Genomic DNA, 16,160 nt, shown 5'->3' with positions numbered 1-16,160 from the left:
AGTGCTGGGATTAAAGGCGTGCGCCACCACCGCCTGGCCTCCTATGCACTTTCTTTACCATTGATTTTTAGAGCTCTAGGATTTGATCCCATGCTGTTATTTAACTGATACATAAGTAAGTACTAATTGTCTATTACATCAAGGGCACTTTGCAAGAAGCTTCCACATCCCCTGCTTCAAACGTGCTTTGCATCGTATGCAGAGGAAGCTGAAGCTATGAGCCTCTGCTGAAACTTGCCAGCCCTCAGGGCTAGCTGTAGTGAGCCTCCAGCAAGCCATTCCCTCTGCATCCTGCCTAGATTTCAAAACTCTGGGTTAGGGAACAGGATACTCTGCTGTCCGAGCCTGTTCCTCCTGGAAACACACCACCTTTACTGCCAGTGACTGCTCAAGAGCTGATCCAAATATCACAGATCCATTTCCACTGTCTATTCATTTGGGTTTTCTCTCCTTTAGGCAAAAGGTCGACCCTCTGAAGTTAGGATGTCTCCAATCAGCAGATTCATCTTTATCCAAATGAGAATACTCAGTTTCATTTTTTTTCTAATTTCCTCTATGAGGTCCCAATTTTTCTTGTCTGCTGAAGTATTAATAATGTATATTGTAGGCTCATTTCTTCCTTCTCTTGCCTTTTTCCTTGTACAGCATGTTCTTAATACAGATATTCCTCCACAAGTATGAAACAGATTTATAGACACATTAAAATTTGAGTATTCTACAATAAAATCTAATATCAATTAAATGAGATCTATGGCTGCAATTTCATTCTGTAAGAGGTACATGTTTGCTCAACAAGCAACACTTCCACCCTTGTCTTTGAGAACAAGACATCACCCAAAGACACCAGACCTTCAGGGAGAAAGACTGGAGGCATTCTTTCAGTGTGCAGCTCCAGGGACTCAGCTGAGCCCTGACCTTGAACCTGCCCTTCCCTTACTCACAAGTGTGGCTTTGATTTCTTCGCACCCTCAGCTTATTATTTTCTCTAATGTAGATGACTTGACTGATCCTTCTCATTGTAGCTTAAGAAGAAGAACCTCTCCAGACACACTGCTGCTCCTGGAGATGATGTGTCCTGACAGTGTAACACACTTCCAGGACATCATGGAACACTCTTCCAGACCATCATGGAACACACTTCCAGACCATCGTGGAACACACTTCCAGACCATCATGGAACACACTTCCAGACCGTCATAGAACACACTTCCAGAACATCTTAAATCACACTTCCAGATCATCATGCATCACACTTCCAGACCATTAATACATCACTCTTCCAGACTATCATGTGCTTCCATAGAAAATTAAGACTTTCTGTTTCTGAACTTGAGCTTGGACACTCACATTCACATTCAGAAGGTTGAGTGGCAAGCTGGTTGTGCCATTCTCCTGGTACTAGGATGCTCTGAGTGGTTACGGTCGACCTCAGTGACCTCTTCTTGCTTCAGTGTGGGTCCCATCATTCTGCTAGACACCCTGATTCTCTCCTTTCCAAGTAGCAGAAAATCAAGCAAAACAAGCTATTTCTTTCCCAGAGTAAAAATTTCCTGTGTGCATGCCACGGTCAAGGCACCATAACCAAATGCCTTAGGAAGAAGCAGGGGGCGTTTATTTCTTAGAGTTTTGGAGACTGGAAGACCCTGTTCAGAGTTGCACAGGGAGAGGGTCTGGTGAGGACCTTCCTTCAGTGTGCAGACAGCTGCTTCCTCTCTGTGTGTCCTCCGATAGCAGAGGTGGGAGAGGGGAAATCTCTGGTTTCCCCTCCTTCTCTTTGTCTCTCTCCTCTTCTCTTTTTATTTTTCCAGTGTGTTATCTTTAATCAAGTGTGAAGCCTCCATCTCTCTGTTAGATGTTTTGTCTCTCTCTTCAGCAATGGTAAGTGGCAATCTTTCCCTTCTCTAAGGACATCGGTCACATTGGGTGAGGTTTCATTAACCTTATTAAGTCCCTTAGAGAGCACACTTCCTCATACAGCCACACTGGGCACACTGGATTCAATGTCCAGCACCTTTCTTTGGGTGCTATCTAACTGTTAAAAACATTGGCTCAGTCTGGCTGAATTTGAGCTCAGTTGTCAGTTTGCACTTGACCTTGAAGGTCATGACTTCCTCCAGTGTTCCCTCTGATTTTCTCCAGTGTTCCCTCTGATTTTCTCCAGTGTTCCCACCTCTTCTGGCCTTAGCCCACCTCCCAGCCAGGCCCTGGGAATCACTTCTCTTCCTCTTGTGCCTTGGGGGGCGGGGGTAGTTTGAGTGTGCTGTAAGCTGATTGCTAGTCTCTGCATCTTGGAATTTATTTGAGCTCTCTTTGCTTCCCTTGCTCTCTGTTTACCAGACCGAGTCCCTCATCCTCTGTTATTTCTGTTGTCAGCTTCTAAAAGCCTCCTTGGTCCCTTTAACCTATCATTTCTCTTCATTTTTCTTCCATTATCAATAATGCCTATTGCCAGACTCAACAGCCTTGTCTCTCCAACATAAAGAGCCTGCCTGCTTCTTGCTTTTACAGCAGCAATTTTCTAAGAGTAAGCACCACTACCTGGCTTTTATCCCTAGCCTACGGTTTGCATCACGCCCCAAACAGACAAGCTTTAGTGAGGGTTTACAGCACAGTGCCACCAGTAAGGGGATGTTCATGAGTCCCAGTCGGGGGGGAAACAGAAAAGAACAGAGCTGTGGTGAAGACCCTGAGCCAAATCAAGTGCCCTGCAGAGCTGCATGGCCTGTGTATTTAACCTGAGCCTGTGGTTACCGGCTTTTATGCAGAGCTGAGTTGTTGCCATAGAAACAGGAGCACCAGCCTTTTCCATCCACCCTGCATGTGTAGCTAGCAAACACAGCTGCTATGGTTTTCTCTAGTACTGGGTGTGTGTGTGCACATGTGTGTGTGCACATGTGTGTGTATGTGTACACACGTGCACACTCACACATGTTCAGTGCATCCTCATGGCCCGACATGGAGTGCATGAATTCCCACTTCAACACTCAGAGTCCACTCTGCCCACCTTGTTGGAAGGCAGAAACCCCTATTTCTGACCACTTTTGTTTGAGCACAAATCAAACTTCAACGTGCAAGTATGTTTCCTATCTTGCTTTAGATACAAGGTGCAGTCAGATACTATAACACAGAGAAACAGTCAGATATAATAACACAGAGAACCAGGAAATAGTAACAACTTGCAAGCAAATGGCCCACCCTGAGAATGCTCTAGAGTGCTCTAGATGGACGTTGCACCTCCCCAGTGAGGCACACAGTAGGTCTGCTGCTCCACTGAGAGTGGAAGGGAAAAAGGCCAGGAACCTATGACCTCAGGGCCTATTGCTGTTTCTCTTGCTGGCAGAACACTGTCAGCTCCTTCTGACCCCGCTTCTGCACAGAACCCAATGGCCTAAACTCAGCCAGCAAGGTTTATCTGCAGTCACCTGAGGGAACACTAACCCAATGGGATAATCTCTCCTTTCCACCAGGGCACCTCCAACCAGTTCTGTCTCCAGCTTTCTTTGGAACCTGATACCATGTGAAAGTCTTTTGAAAAGAAATTCCTGTGAAAGGCAGAGAGAATTTTTAAAAAGGTTCCAGGCATGGAGACAGGTGGCCTGCCCTCTAACTTGCATCTGCCTACACAGGCTGTGTGCCCTGTGATAGTTCATTTCACCTCCTGGGCCCTCAGCTTGGTTCCCGCTGGCCCAGTGGTCTCTAGGTAACAGATGGATGCTAGCCACAGATGCCTGGAGTGAGTCCTTTGCAGCCACTTCTGAGCCAGAGAATCAAAGCTCAACGATGGCGGCCGGCGGGCCCTGTGAGTGGGATACAGGAGGCATGAAAGGTGGCCGCTTGCTTTTTTTTCTTCCTTTTTTATTCCCTCTCTTTCTTGCTTGCAGTTAAGCTCTTGCAAACTTATCTTTTGGTTGGGAACACACTGTTCTCTCTCGGGCTGCCAAAACAGCGTGAGCAGGAGCTGCAGCCTCCTCTGAGGTGGAACGAATTCCTCATCACTCTGGTTTACTCATTTTTGCCTCGGGAAAGCCAGCAACTGCCTTCTCCAAGAAGGCGGCCTTCATGCAGAAGGGAGATTAATGAAAGCTGTGGGGTAAACAGAGTAGCGAGTGCGGGACAGTTCAGTCCATCACTGCGTGCTGCAAAGCTGAGAAGCTCACAACTGGCCAAACTGGTTCGCTTTGTATTAGTGCACCCCACAACCCAGCTCCCCTGTTAATCACAGCCAGGATGTCAGGCCGCAGAGATTCCCTCTTCCCAAGACAGGTAGATAAGCACTACTGTGTCTTTGGCAGGACGCCCCTCGGCAGTCCTCCCTGAGCTTGAGTAGCCAAGTACCAGCCCTGAAAAGCTGTCTTCCCCTTCCTTCGCCACAAAGGCAGATGACTGAGGTAGAAGACAGGTTTAAAGTACTCTCTGGTCCTGGGGCTGGATTCCAGTTTACCAGCACGTTCTTTTATAAGCAATTTTAGAAGCAAGATTATTTTTGAAAGTTTACTTACGAGTTCCTCTTAGGTTCCTCCACAAGCACAAAACAAACCCTTTCTGGAAGCCCGCAGGCTTAATATAGGTCAGGGAAAGGGGAACCGGACATGAGAAGGTGGGTCACATCACCCTGAATCAATCTCTTCATTTCCTCCACGAAGTGACTAAGTTATTTAATGTCATCAAGGGTAAAAACTGGAAAAAGGAACCACAGATTTCATTCTAGCACTTTCCTTAGATAATGTTCCAGACATTAACGCTAAGAAATAAGGTAGTAGGAGATTTTCAACACAGTGAGTTGTGAAAGTGGGGACCCTCTTCTCCTTCTTCCCTTTTCCTCCCCACTCACCCCAGCCATGGGGAGGGATAGATTGGTCTTGCCCTCAGGCCCCATCCACAGCTGAAAAGTCAGGTTTCTGGACGAGCCCAAGCTCTGAAGCCCAGTAGGTGCTTGAAAACTACACATAGTGCTTATCAGCTTAGAGATTTAAGTCTCTGGCTAAAAAGACCCTTGTTGTTTAAGAGATTTAGAGAAGTCTCAAAAAAACTTTGTATAAATTCAGTCAATATGTCTGTGAAAGCTTTTACGTTAAAATTTACAATTCCTAGGCAAATTCAAGTGTCACTAAGAAGGATGTTACCTTAAATATTATTACTAATAACAATTTTGATCATATGACTGAGTGAAAAGCTATAGAAATGTCAAGGTATCAAGTCATATTTTCAAAATTATTACCCATATGCATTTATAAGCTTGTCAGAATTTCAAAGACACACCTACACATCAAGAAGTGACATTTACAATTAATCTCCTGATTAAATTACTGATTTTCTCTCTTCTCAAAATGTTTCTTTTATTTATTTCATGTATGCTATCTGGACTCTTCAACAATGCCAACAGTTTTCCTGTCTCCATAAAATTTTGAAACAACTGATAATCAACAGGTATTTGTTGAAACTCTTTCAAATGCATAGACACTGAGAGATGTAAAAACCAAATAAAACTCTAAATTCTGATTTTAAAAGACTTGTAATTTGTAAGATAAACAAATATGTGTTTACCTATGGCTATATACATATATATGTATGTTTATCTATTTATATATGCATATATACACGTATTTTGAGGGCAGGGCAGGTTTAAGGAATTAGTTCATTCAATTGTAGATTTGTAATTCCAAAATCTGCATCCACAAATTTTTTTTCTTCATTGAAATTTTGAGAGTTTTATTTGTTTTGATTCAGTTAAATGCAATTTAATCTGTTGAGGGCAAGTTGAAGCTATGAGACAGAACTGATAGCCTATGGATCCAGGAAAGAGTTGACTTTGGAGCCCAAGGTCACAGGTGATTTCTATGCAGAATTATCTCTTCCTTAGAGACTCTGTCTTCTATTCCTCAACTGAGAAATGAGGTCCGCCTCTTTGATAAGGTACTTTATGCAAAGTTTATTGTTTTAAATGTTAATCTCATTTTAAAAAGCTGTCTCCATGATAGTATATAGAATGTTTGGCCAAACAGCTACAAGTGATGACCTAGCCAAATTGACATACAAAATTAACAAGCACTACCAGATTGGCATAAATGGAAAAGAAAAATGAAACATGGATATTTGTTTAGTAGCTGGGTAAGAACAAGAAAAGGAACAGAGGTGATCCAGGTTTTTCTGTAGGAGCCATTTACGTATTGAGACAGTGGCTCAGGCTCCTGACAAGGTGTCAGGAATAGACACCCATTTACTCTGATGGGAATTTGGGATGTAGTGGGTAAAGACAGGGAACTGAGTATTAGCCAAGTAGCACAATCTGGCCTCCCCAACAACAGGGTCACATTGAATTTGAAACTATGGGGTGAATGGACTTTCTGAGGAGCACCCTATTGGGACAGAGGGTGGGAGAACAAAGGTCTTCCTTTACTATGAGTGGTTCTTCAGCTAGGAGCACACATGAACAGTCAAGAGGACTGATAAGAATGGAGCCAGCAGGGGAAGACAGAAAGAAACCTCAAATGATGGGGAGAGGCACAGGGCCGCAGCCTGTGTGGTCCCTCTTGTCCACGACAACTGATTTAAAAGCAGTGATGGGGGCCCCAAGTGTGGAAGGGCAAGCAGTGAAGATCTGAGGGAGGGCCATTGAGTGGAGAAGAAAGAGGAGACCCAGGGAACGGCCCTAATCTTTGATACTAGGTCTTTAATGTTTTGGGAAGGAGCCATTTCAAAGGTAGAGGGGCAAAACTAAGAGCCAGGAATGGCCGAGTCTGCCAGAGAGGAGTACTGTTGGGGGGTGAGGAGGAGTAGGAAGGCCATGGGGGTGGGAGGGGGGAGTAAGGGGAGGTACAGGAAGTACCCTGGCAGACAGTGAACACTGGGAGAGACTTGGTAGAGGAAGCAGCCTGCAGACAGGGAACACTGGGAGGGACTTGGCATTCTTCGAAGAAAAGAAGAGGCAAGTAGAGGGTGTCTCCAGGTCTCTCAGCAAAAAGGTGCTAGAATCCTATTATGCTAGGGGAAGGGAAGAGGTACAGATTAAGGGATCCTTCATGGGCAGTCTGGAGCAGGTAAGGAAAAGTTGTAATTATGACTCTCCAATACCCCCAGGGGGGAGATTCAAGAGTCCTTCAAAATTCTCAAGATTTGGAGTGGGACTAAGTGGCCAGGTGGGCTTCCACCTTAAAGACCCCTACAAGTGGGTTTTACTTGGAGTAGAGGAGAGGGGTGTGGACATCTCAAATTCAGCTTTAGGGCATCATTTTAGTGCTTCCTGTGACTCTAGAAAATGAGAAAACTATGCCCAGCTGTGGCTCTTAGCCAGGTCAGCTCCAATGCTCCTTAGTGACTTTGAGAGTGCACCGTAATATCCATCCTCAGTCCTTAGCTTAACAGCCTCTGACAGCAAGACAAGGAGGGCACCTGTGTAGAGTCCATTCCGATCCCACAGTGTTAATCAGGATCTGGGCTTCAGGGAGCTCACTGGGGTTCTGGCAGCAAGGAGAAGCCATCATTAAAATTACTGTAGGGGCTGAGAGTCAGGAGCATCCTTCTTTCTTTCTCCCACCATCAAGGCAGCTGTGCCAGTTTGAATGTGTTGGGACATAGGAACATAAATGGTTCTAGGTTCATCTCAGCCCTGGAATTCCTCTGAGAACCAGAACAGCTGCAGGGTGTCTTCGGAAGGTGTGTGGTCTTGGGTACATAAGAACTATCACACCTTTTAAATTATGATAGTCTTCCCTGCACAACCGACAACAGACAATGTTTCCTGTGCTGAAGGAAGAACTAGAGCTCTGAGTGTCCACTTGTCCTGGCTCTGCTCTTGCTCTGGCCTTTGCCCCAGCTAACCTTGCAGCTATGGACATGTGATTCATTGTGGCCAACAAGACCCACGTTCAGCCTGTCTGGGTATCTTAGTGAGGCCCTGTGTCAACAGCAATGATTGATGATGGTGGGGGTTGGGGTGGGGGTGGTGATTGAGAAGAAGGAGGAAGAGGAAGAAAAGGAGAAAAAGGATGAGAAGAGGAAGAAGAAGGAAGGAAGAGGAGAAGAAAAAGAAGAGGAGGAGGAACATGAATAAAACAGGAAAGGAGCTGGGAGTATAGATCAGTGATTGAGCACCTTCCACCATGTCCAAGGCTCTGTACTCAATCTCCGGTACCATACAAAGCAAACAAACAAAAGCAACTCTTTCTTTATGGAACCATCTTTATATGCATATCCATTTAGAGTAATTTCCACCTTTATAACTTAAGAAAGATTTTACACATATCCCTGTCCATGCACATACATAGTCTGCCTCCTATACTATAAGGTTTATGTGCTATGTTTAAGAATCAGCATTGTTGTGTCATCACTGTCAGCCAATGGGTATACAGATGACTATGGTGTGTGTGTGTGTGTGTGTAGGCGTGCACCCGTACCACTGTAGCTCCACACAGAGTAGTCCTCACATTCTGCAAGTGCTCTGCTCTCTGCTCTTCATCTTCCTGCTGACCCATGGCGTTGGCTTTTCCAGAGATCACATATTTGGAATCATAGAGTATGGAGCCTTTCAGATGGCCACTTTCTCTTGTGATATATATTTTTCTGGTCAAGTGATCCATCCCCTCTTCACTTCTGTCAGCCATCGGACTCCTGGCAGCCTCTGTTTGGGGGCTAACACCTGGGAGCTAAGACAGATGCTCTCTGTTGACTGTCTTTGAAGAAGCCGCCTGACCACGCCCACTGCCTGAGTACACCAGCCACCCAGCCACCTGAAGATCTTCTGAACCTGGGGACTTTGGCACCTGAACTTTCTTTGTAGTGTAATCTAGAGACTTGTTTTCAGTTTCTCCTGTGACTATAAAAACCCTGGTTTATTCGCAGTAAAATGGAGCCTTGATTGGGACTGCAACTTGGCTTCGTGTTTTCTCTTTGTATTTCAAACCCTCTATTTCAGGTCCTTTATTCCCTCCTGGCTGAGGAGAACTCTGTTCTTGAAACTGCGGGCAGTTTCAGTCAAGCCACCTTGGAATACATTTTATTATAATATAATTAGTATATAACAAACTACATGTTTTAGTTGTACAAGATGATGTTTTCACACTTACATATGTCCACGATATTATCACAATCAAGAAAGTGAGCATAGCCATCATTTCCCAAAGTTCCTATGTGCCACTGTGACAACCCCACAACTGATCACCACTCTTGTCCCATCCCTATTCATCTGTCTTCTAACGAGTTTTAACTTTCTAGAATTTGATAGATGAAACCCCTCTGGTGGTTTGTATATGCTTGATCCAGGGAATGGCCCTATTGGGGGGGCTGAGGCCTTATTGGAGTAGGTGTGGCCTTGTAGGAGTAGGTGTGTCATTGTGGGCATGGGCTTTAAGACCCTTGTCCTAGCTGCCTGGGAGCCAGTCTTCTCCTGTTTTCCTTCTGAATAAGATATAGAACTCTCAGCTCTTCCTACACCATGCGCCTGCCTAGGCACTGCCATGTTCCTGCCTTGATGATAGTGGACTGAACTGCTGAATCTGTAAGCCAGCACCAATTAAATGTTGTCCTTATAAGAGTTGCCTTGGTCACGGTGTCTTTTCACAGCAGTAAAACTCTAAGTAAGACACCACCCAATATAGTCTGTTCTTTTTCAATTAGTGGCTTAATACCTTAACTATTCTGGCATTTGTTCATTGTACTGCATGTCTCAAACCTTTATTCCTTTTTAATTACTGAGTAGTCTTCCTTTGAGTACATCATGATTTGCTATCCACAAATATGTTGATGGACACCTGGGCTGTTTCCGCTTTTGATGGATTAAACATGAAGCTTTCGTGAGCACATGATTGCAAGTCTTTACAGTGATGCACCCCACAGCTTTAGAAACACCTGTGATCTGAAAGGCTGATCATAGAGTTGTGGTGAATACACTGCTAAAGAGATGGCAGCATTTTCTAAAGCGGTTGCACCACTTGCTTTTCCTCACCAGCAGCGTGAGCACTCCAGTTGCTCCATGTCTTTATCAATACTTAGTAGGGTTGATCATTTTTAAGGTTAGCCACTGTGATTAGTATTCCACTGTAGCTGTAGCTAGTCCTTGTCTAGTGACTGATAGTACTGTACTCTTCTTGGGCATCCATTTGCCTAGCTGGGGAAATGTCGAGACTGATCTCAAGTTCAGTTTGAGCCAAACTGCCTCGTCAACAGGACTCCCTTCTGTTAAACTATGTCTCTTCTTTATGAGATGTAATGACAGCAACTGTAGACAGTCACTGTAAACTGGTGTATTTGTAATCCAGTAAAGAGTTCTAGTCAGAGATTGCTGCTGTGCTTGGCAAGTTTTAGCTTACCCAGATATTTTCCTTTTTAAAGATTGTATTTTATTTTAAAATTATGTATGTGTCTGTGTAGAGGCATGTGCACGTGAGTGCAGGTGCCTGGAGACAAGAGAAGAGTATTGGTTCCCACGGAGCTGGAGTTATAGATGGTTGTGATGCTAGGAATCGGATTCCAGTCCTCTGTAAGAGCAGCACCAACTCTCAACTGTGGAGCTATCCCCAGTCCTGTGAACACTTTAAGAGGTGGCTGGTAGGTCCTGTGAACACTTTAAGAGGTGGCTGGTATGTTGGCATTCATAAGGAACTACCACAACACTTGCCTTGTCAGACAGCAAAATCTGTTGACATCCTACAGGATCCACACCATTCCTTGACAGTTTATGTAACCTCCTACTGTGGTCCTGGGTAAAGTTGCTGTAAATAAACCTGACTTCATCTCAAAGAGGCTGTCTGCTATTTGGTTGCTTATCCACACCAATTTCTAGTGGACTTCTGTTCAGCCATCAGGGTAGGAAATGCCATGGTCACCTCTCTTGTTGGGATAGATATCTTCTCTCTCTGTCAAGCTGTGTGTTCTCAGATAAGATGCTTGTCCATACTGTGTTTCTGTAACAACAATATGGTAAATAAGGTGAGCTCTACCTTTAAGATCCTAAACCACCATAGATCCCTTCACTGTTAAATGATCAAGTGTGGCCTGAGTGCTCCAACATTTCTCAGAATCTTCTTTTCACACTTATAAGACATGTGATCTCTTGGCTCCTGGAGGAAGCAATTTATACACAAACTGCTGTGGAAAAACTTCCAAGTGCTTCCTTTTAAAAGAGAGAAGCCCATGTTGGTCAGGCGCATGATATATAGGGAGGGAACCACTCTGCCGACATCTAGGTGTCCAGCTTATACCAATGTGCTGCTCAGCCTAGAACCTCACTCCAGAGTCCACAGACCAGGAGGCCAATGAACCAGATCAAAGGTGCAGCCTAGTGCATCTGACAGGGAGGGGAGGAGGGAGAAAGTTGCCTCTTGAGATTAAAAACATAATTAATGGTGTCTTCCAACCATGGAGCTATAAATAGACCCACGGCAGCTCTTGTTTGCTGAGATGGAATGAACCCTGAGAAATAGGAGCAGTAAGAGGGGCCAGGAAGAGATTTGCACAAGAAGGGTAAAAGAAATGTAACAAATTGTTACGTTTACCCATACTGCTGTCTTGGAGGAAACATGATCTACTCAGTTGTGGTCACCTCCAAGGAGGGGCCTGGTTGTCAAAGGACAGATGCTGAGGAGGGAGTTTTAAATGGCATTCTTTGGGATATATTTTGGTTTTTTAATCACATAAATAATTGCTTATTCAAAACTAAATCATATAACCCCAATAGTAACAATAATAAAAAGGATTAGCTGTAAAATTATGTTTATATAGGATTATAGTAATATCCATTAACTGTATTATTTTTGTAGCTGTATACACCAGTAACTTACTATAGCATAAACACTGGGAAAAACAAATAATAAAACAAAGAGACCCAAAGCCAGCTACTGGCTGGATAGATGCATGTTGGCACCTCCATTTGCCTCCATAGATAAATAATATCTATAAGCCTACACTAATTGCAGGATAGGACAGTAAATAGGGTGGGCACAGCATACAGGGGAGGAAGTGGCTGGCATCCTCACCAGCTTGTGACCCATCTTTAGGTAAAGGACAATGGGGACACTAGGGCACACTAGGGCATATGAGCAAGGGGACAGAGTGGGACATCCTGGGCTAAGCTAAGCCAACAATGCCTTTGCAAGCATCTATGCCTGGCTGCAGAGACAGATTTGGTTTGCAAACTCTGGCCTGAAAGCCTGAAGCCCTAATGCTTCTCCAGAGCTTTCTGAATGCCTGGCTTCCTCTTGGTCTTTGTTACCTGTGGCCACCACAGGATAAAAACTGGACTTGTACGGTCCTAAAAGTGGGTCCTGGCCAGGTCTCTAGGGGTCCTGTGTCTTGGGCTGGTCTTGTTTGAGAAGCCTCAGCTTAAGCTGCTTCTCTGCCTTCTAGCTCCTCCTGTTTACTCACATGCAGGAGCCTCTGTTGAGCAGGGTGAGTCAGAGTGGCCATCATCCCCAGGCTTCTGCATTTCCCGGGAATGAGAAAAGGTCATGGGACAGAGAGGTGCCTGTTGCTTCCCCTTGTTTTTCTGCTGTGTAACACAGGGGCTGGGATTCAGGACTAAGTGAGCAGGGGCAGGACAGGGCTGTCACCCCATGCATCTGTGGCCTTTTCTCCCTGTGACCTCTCTCTTAAATGAGAGAAATAAAGATTTCAATATAAGCCAAACAAGAAAACCAAATTAGCAACAAACAAACCAAAACACTGATTTTATCAGGCTCCCTCCACACTTGATTCCTTGAAGCCACAGAATTAGTAGAAAGAAAACACACACATACACACACACACACACACACACACACACACACACACACACACACAGAGTGAATTCCCTAATGTCATTGCCCCTTGGTAATGGAACCCCCTTGGTAACCCCCAGAGTCAGAGCTCTAGAAGATATGTGACTTTAGCTCTATAGATGGAAAACATCTTACCAGGAGGTAGAGACTCTGGAAAATAGCTAATAAATTGTTACTGCCTTCTTTTAAAAGTATCCATAAGATAAGGCTGGAAATGACTGATGGTGGGCCTCATGTTTTGAGTGTTAATGGGGGACATGGCGCCTGGCAACTGGGAACAGTGTCTGGCTGGGCCAGTGCATGCCTATTATCCTCTTCCTACACAGACTCCAACAGCTTCATTCATTGCTTTAGACCTGTAGCTGTGGATGTTGGGTTTGAAGAATGAAATTGTTTGGGAGAACTGGGTATCAGAGAAACTGCTTTCTTTATGTTTCGAACTATGAAGATTTTATTTACAAAAGTCTTTCGGGGCATCATTAGGGTAGGATGCAGGTTCATTGGCATGCAGATGGCTCCATTCTATTGTAGCCTGCTCTGTCCCAGTGAACACCTTGGTATTGGAATGCCTCTCTTTCCTCAGCGATGGCCCTGAGGAGGACATCACAGTCAAGTGGGCACTTTAGGGGAAGGGGATCTTCTGTTCTCTGACTTCTCCTCCAAAGGCTGACCTTCGATCACACAAGAAGGAGGTACCAGGCACCCACAACTGAGCTTCAAATCAGAAGTTTCTCTTTATCTGGCAGCCAGGTATGCAGTAGAGAGGCTGTAACAGCAGGGAGACCTCTAATGAGCTCTGAGGAGTCTCCTCAGTGGAGAGTTCAGCTTCCCCTCCCCCTCGTCCATAGGTGTTCCCATCCTTAGGCCCTTCCATATAATACAACGTCCCTTCCAAGAGTATGAATTTATAGAAGCTCCCACATTTGCCTCTGTGATCACCCCACAAAGAGATTCCATTGTCTCTGTAAAAAATACAAGTCTCTAAGCAAAGGTTGCCTGAAAGGGCTGCCAGGTGAGAGCCCAGAGAGTGTGCGATTGGGAGCCGCTTCAGTCAGCAACTTAAGAATCTTTGGACAAGTGATTTGAGCTTCCTGGCTAGCTCCTCTGTTTTCTGTCCCATGTGGCCTTTTGTGCTCAGTTCTTTTCTGCTCCAGAGAATTCTGATTTTGCTGAGTTTGGCAAGCTCACATATAGCAAAGCCTGGGACTCGAGAGAGCTGTGACTACCAGGAGGCCTAACACCAAACACCCCTTACATCTACCCTAGTCAGTCTTGTCCACCCGGAAGAGCAACTCTGTGTCTCTGACTGAGGACAACCAGCTCAAAACCACTGCTCCTTGACAATAATGCAGACTCTGAGAAAATCACAGGCAAGCATGGGACTAGTGGTTTGATGGTCGGAGGCTTCAGGGCACAGAGGGCTCTAAGCATTTTGGGTGGCAGCATACAGACAGGAAGTTGCTGATCCAGTCGCCCATTCTCATGCCGTGAGCACAGCCTTTGACTTTTCAGTCCTGTCCCAGCTTGCAAAAGTCATCTTCAGCCTGGATCTCTTTTGTGACTGGCATTTTAATCTTGCAGAGCAGCCATAGACTAAGGCCGCTGGTGACATCCTACAAAACAAGTTGGTTTTTGTTTGTTTGGTTGGTTGGTTGGTTTGGTTTAGAGGTTTTTTTATTAGATGTTTTCTTTATTTACAATATCTCCTTTCCCAGGTTTCCCTCCAAAGGAAAAGAAAAAAGAAAAAGAAAAGAAAAAAACAAAAACTAAAACAAATCCCCTGCTCCCTCCCTACTCCCCCTGCTCACCAACCCACCCCTTCCTGCTTAAGGAGAGCTGCTGGAAACAATTGTGTCCTCTTACCTGGGACCTAGCTCAGTGGGATCAGCTAGAATCTGTCTTCACACAAGGAGGGAAGCAAGGAGTCTAAAGCAGTCAGTAAAGTATAGTAGACCCTGTCTTGGCCTTGAGGCTCTTTGCCTGCCATGGGCACGAGCATTGGTCTGGGAGGTACCTGGCCTAAACACCTTTAGGGGACCTGTCATTCTCAGTTGGCCTGAAGGTGGCAGCTCTTCCCAGGTCTGCAATGCGCTGGGAACTGGCTTCTCTGAAGCCCTTTTAAGTAGGGCAGCTTCACTCTGCTCTCTCTGTCTGGACTGCATCCAGCATTTGCAGATTATGAAACAGCCTCAACCTCAGTTCTGTTCTCAGAGATTTGCTGGTAGAACCATCCCCACCGCCCACTGCTCCTGAGCTGGGATGGCACAGAGTGAGCCCTGGAAGCAGGGCAAGCTTCTGAAGGGCAGGCTGCACAGGATTCTGGGCAAGCCCTGGGACTCCAGTTGATGGGATAGAAATGAATGCTCTAGTGCTTGCCAGGGCTGTGGTCTTGGTCCAACATCCAAACCCATCCGAGGAAAATCAGAATAGCTGTGCCTTCCTCGCTGCCCTCTTGCTCTTCTGCCTTCCCCATAAACTAGTCAGATTGCTGAGTCACTAGGCCAGGTGACTTGAAGTAGTATGGATGCAGCCTGTGAAACAGTGGAGGGATCTACAGGTCCAGCCAATATTCTAAGTTGGCATCTAGTGTAGCAGGAGTTGACAGCCACAGACCATACACACTGCAGCAAGATAATATAGCACACACACTGCTGGACATGCTGGCGACTTCAGTTCCAGCCCAGAAGGCGTCTGATGACAAGGAAATTAATTTCAGCTAACACTGATACTAACAAATACCTACTGCCCACTGGCCTTCCAGGAAATTGTGTCTACTGATTTATTGAGTGATATGGCCCTATACTGCTGGTGTTCAGTGGTAAAATGATTAAACTGAGGTGAAGAGAGGTAATACTGATTGTCCAAGGTCATACAGCAAACAGGGAGTGGCTCTAAGATTCAAACCCAAGGCATGCTCTCGGCTCAGGAGCTGTTATCAACACAGTGAGCACCACCTTCAACGCAGGGATGATGCAGAATCTCAGATAAGCAGATTTCTGTGCCCGACGCCTATCCTTCCTTCATCCAGGGTGTAAGGTGTCATTCAAGCATCAGCATAGAATGCAAACTCTGGTGTCCAAATGCTAGCCACACGAAGCTCCAGGAAGCACACCTTGGGGGCCAGAATGTACGAAGCCATACTAAGATTATTCCCAGGGTGCCAGCCCCCTCCTGGACCCCTCCTCAGATATCCTAACTCTGCCATCCTAGCTCTAGTCCCTAAGTGAGTCCATGCAGCCCCTAACAAGACATCAGATTCTGGGGTGGGAGATAGCAGCAGCAGCTACAGCTGCAGAATAATGAGTGCCCAGTGCCACTGGGAACCACACAAACATTAGAATGGAAATTAAGCTGCAGAGGAGATGGATTGGAATGGACTTTGGAGACTTTTTTTTTTCCTTCTCACTCCAT

The 16,160-nt window shown here is 45.4% G+C and overlaps 1 protein-coding gene across 1 annotated transcript in view; it reads right to left on the bottom strand.

Annotated features, from left to right (window-relative positions):
* The window catches only part of Dcstamp (dendrocyte expressed seven transmembrane protein), a 14,961-nt gene extending 10,443 nt beyond the window's left edge, over nucleotides 1–4,518 (bottom strand). The window contains exon 1 of the mRNA XM_031359357.1: nucleotides 4,500–4,518. The gene's annotated coding sequence lies outside the window, so the exon portion shown is untranslated. The remainder of the gene's footprint in view (nucleotides 1–4,499) is intronic.
* Between the last annotated feature and the right edge of the window lie 11,642 nt (nucleotides 4,519–16,160).

Source organism: Mastomys coucha, unplaced genomic scaffold, assembly GCF_008632895.1.
Source record: "Mastomys coucha isolate ucsf_1 unplaced genomic scaffold, UCSF_Mcou_1 pScaffold7, whole genome shotgun sequence".
In the NCBI taxonomy this organism is placed as follows: Eukaryota; Metazoa; Chordata; class Mammalia; order Rodentia; family Muridae; genus Mastomys; species Mastomys coucha.
Note: the sequence above shows the minus strand (reverse complement) of the source record. Positions and strands in the feature narration are given on the sequence as shown.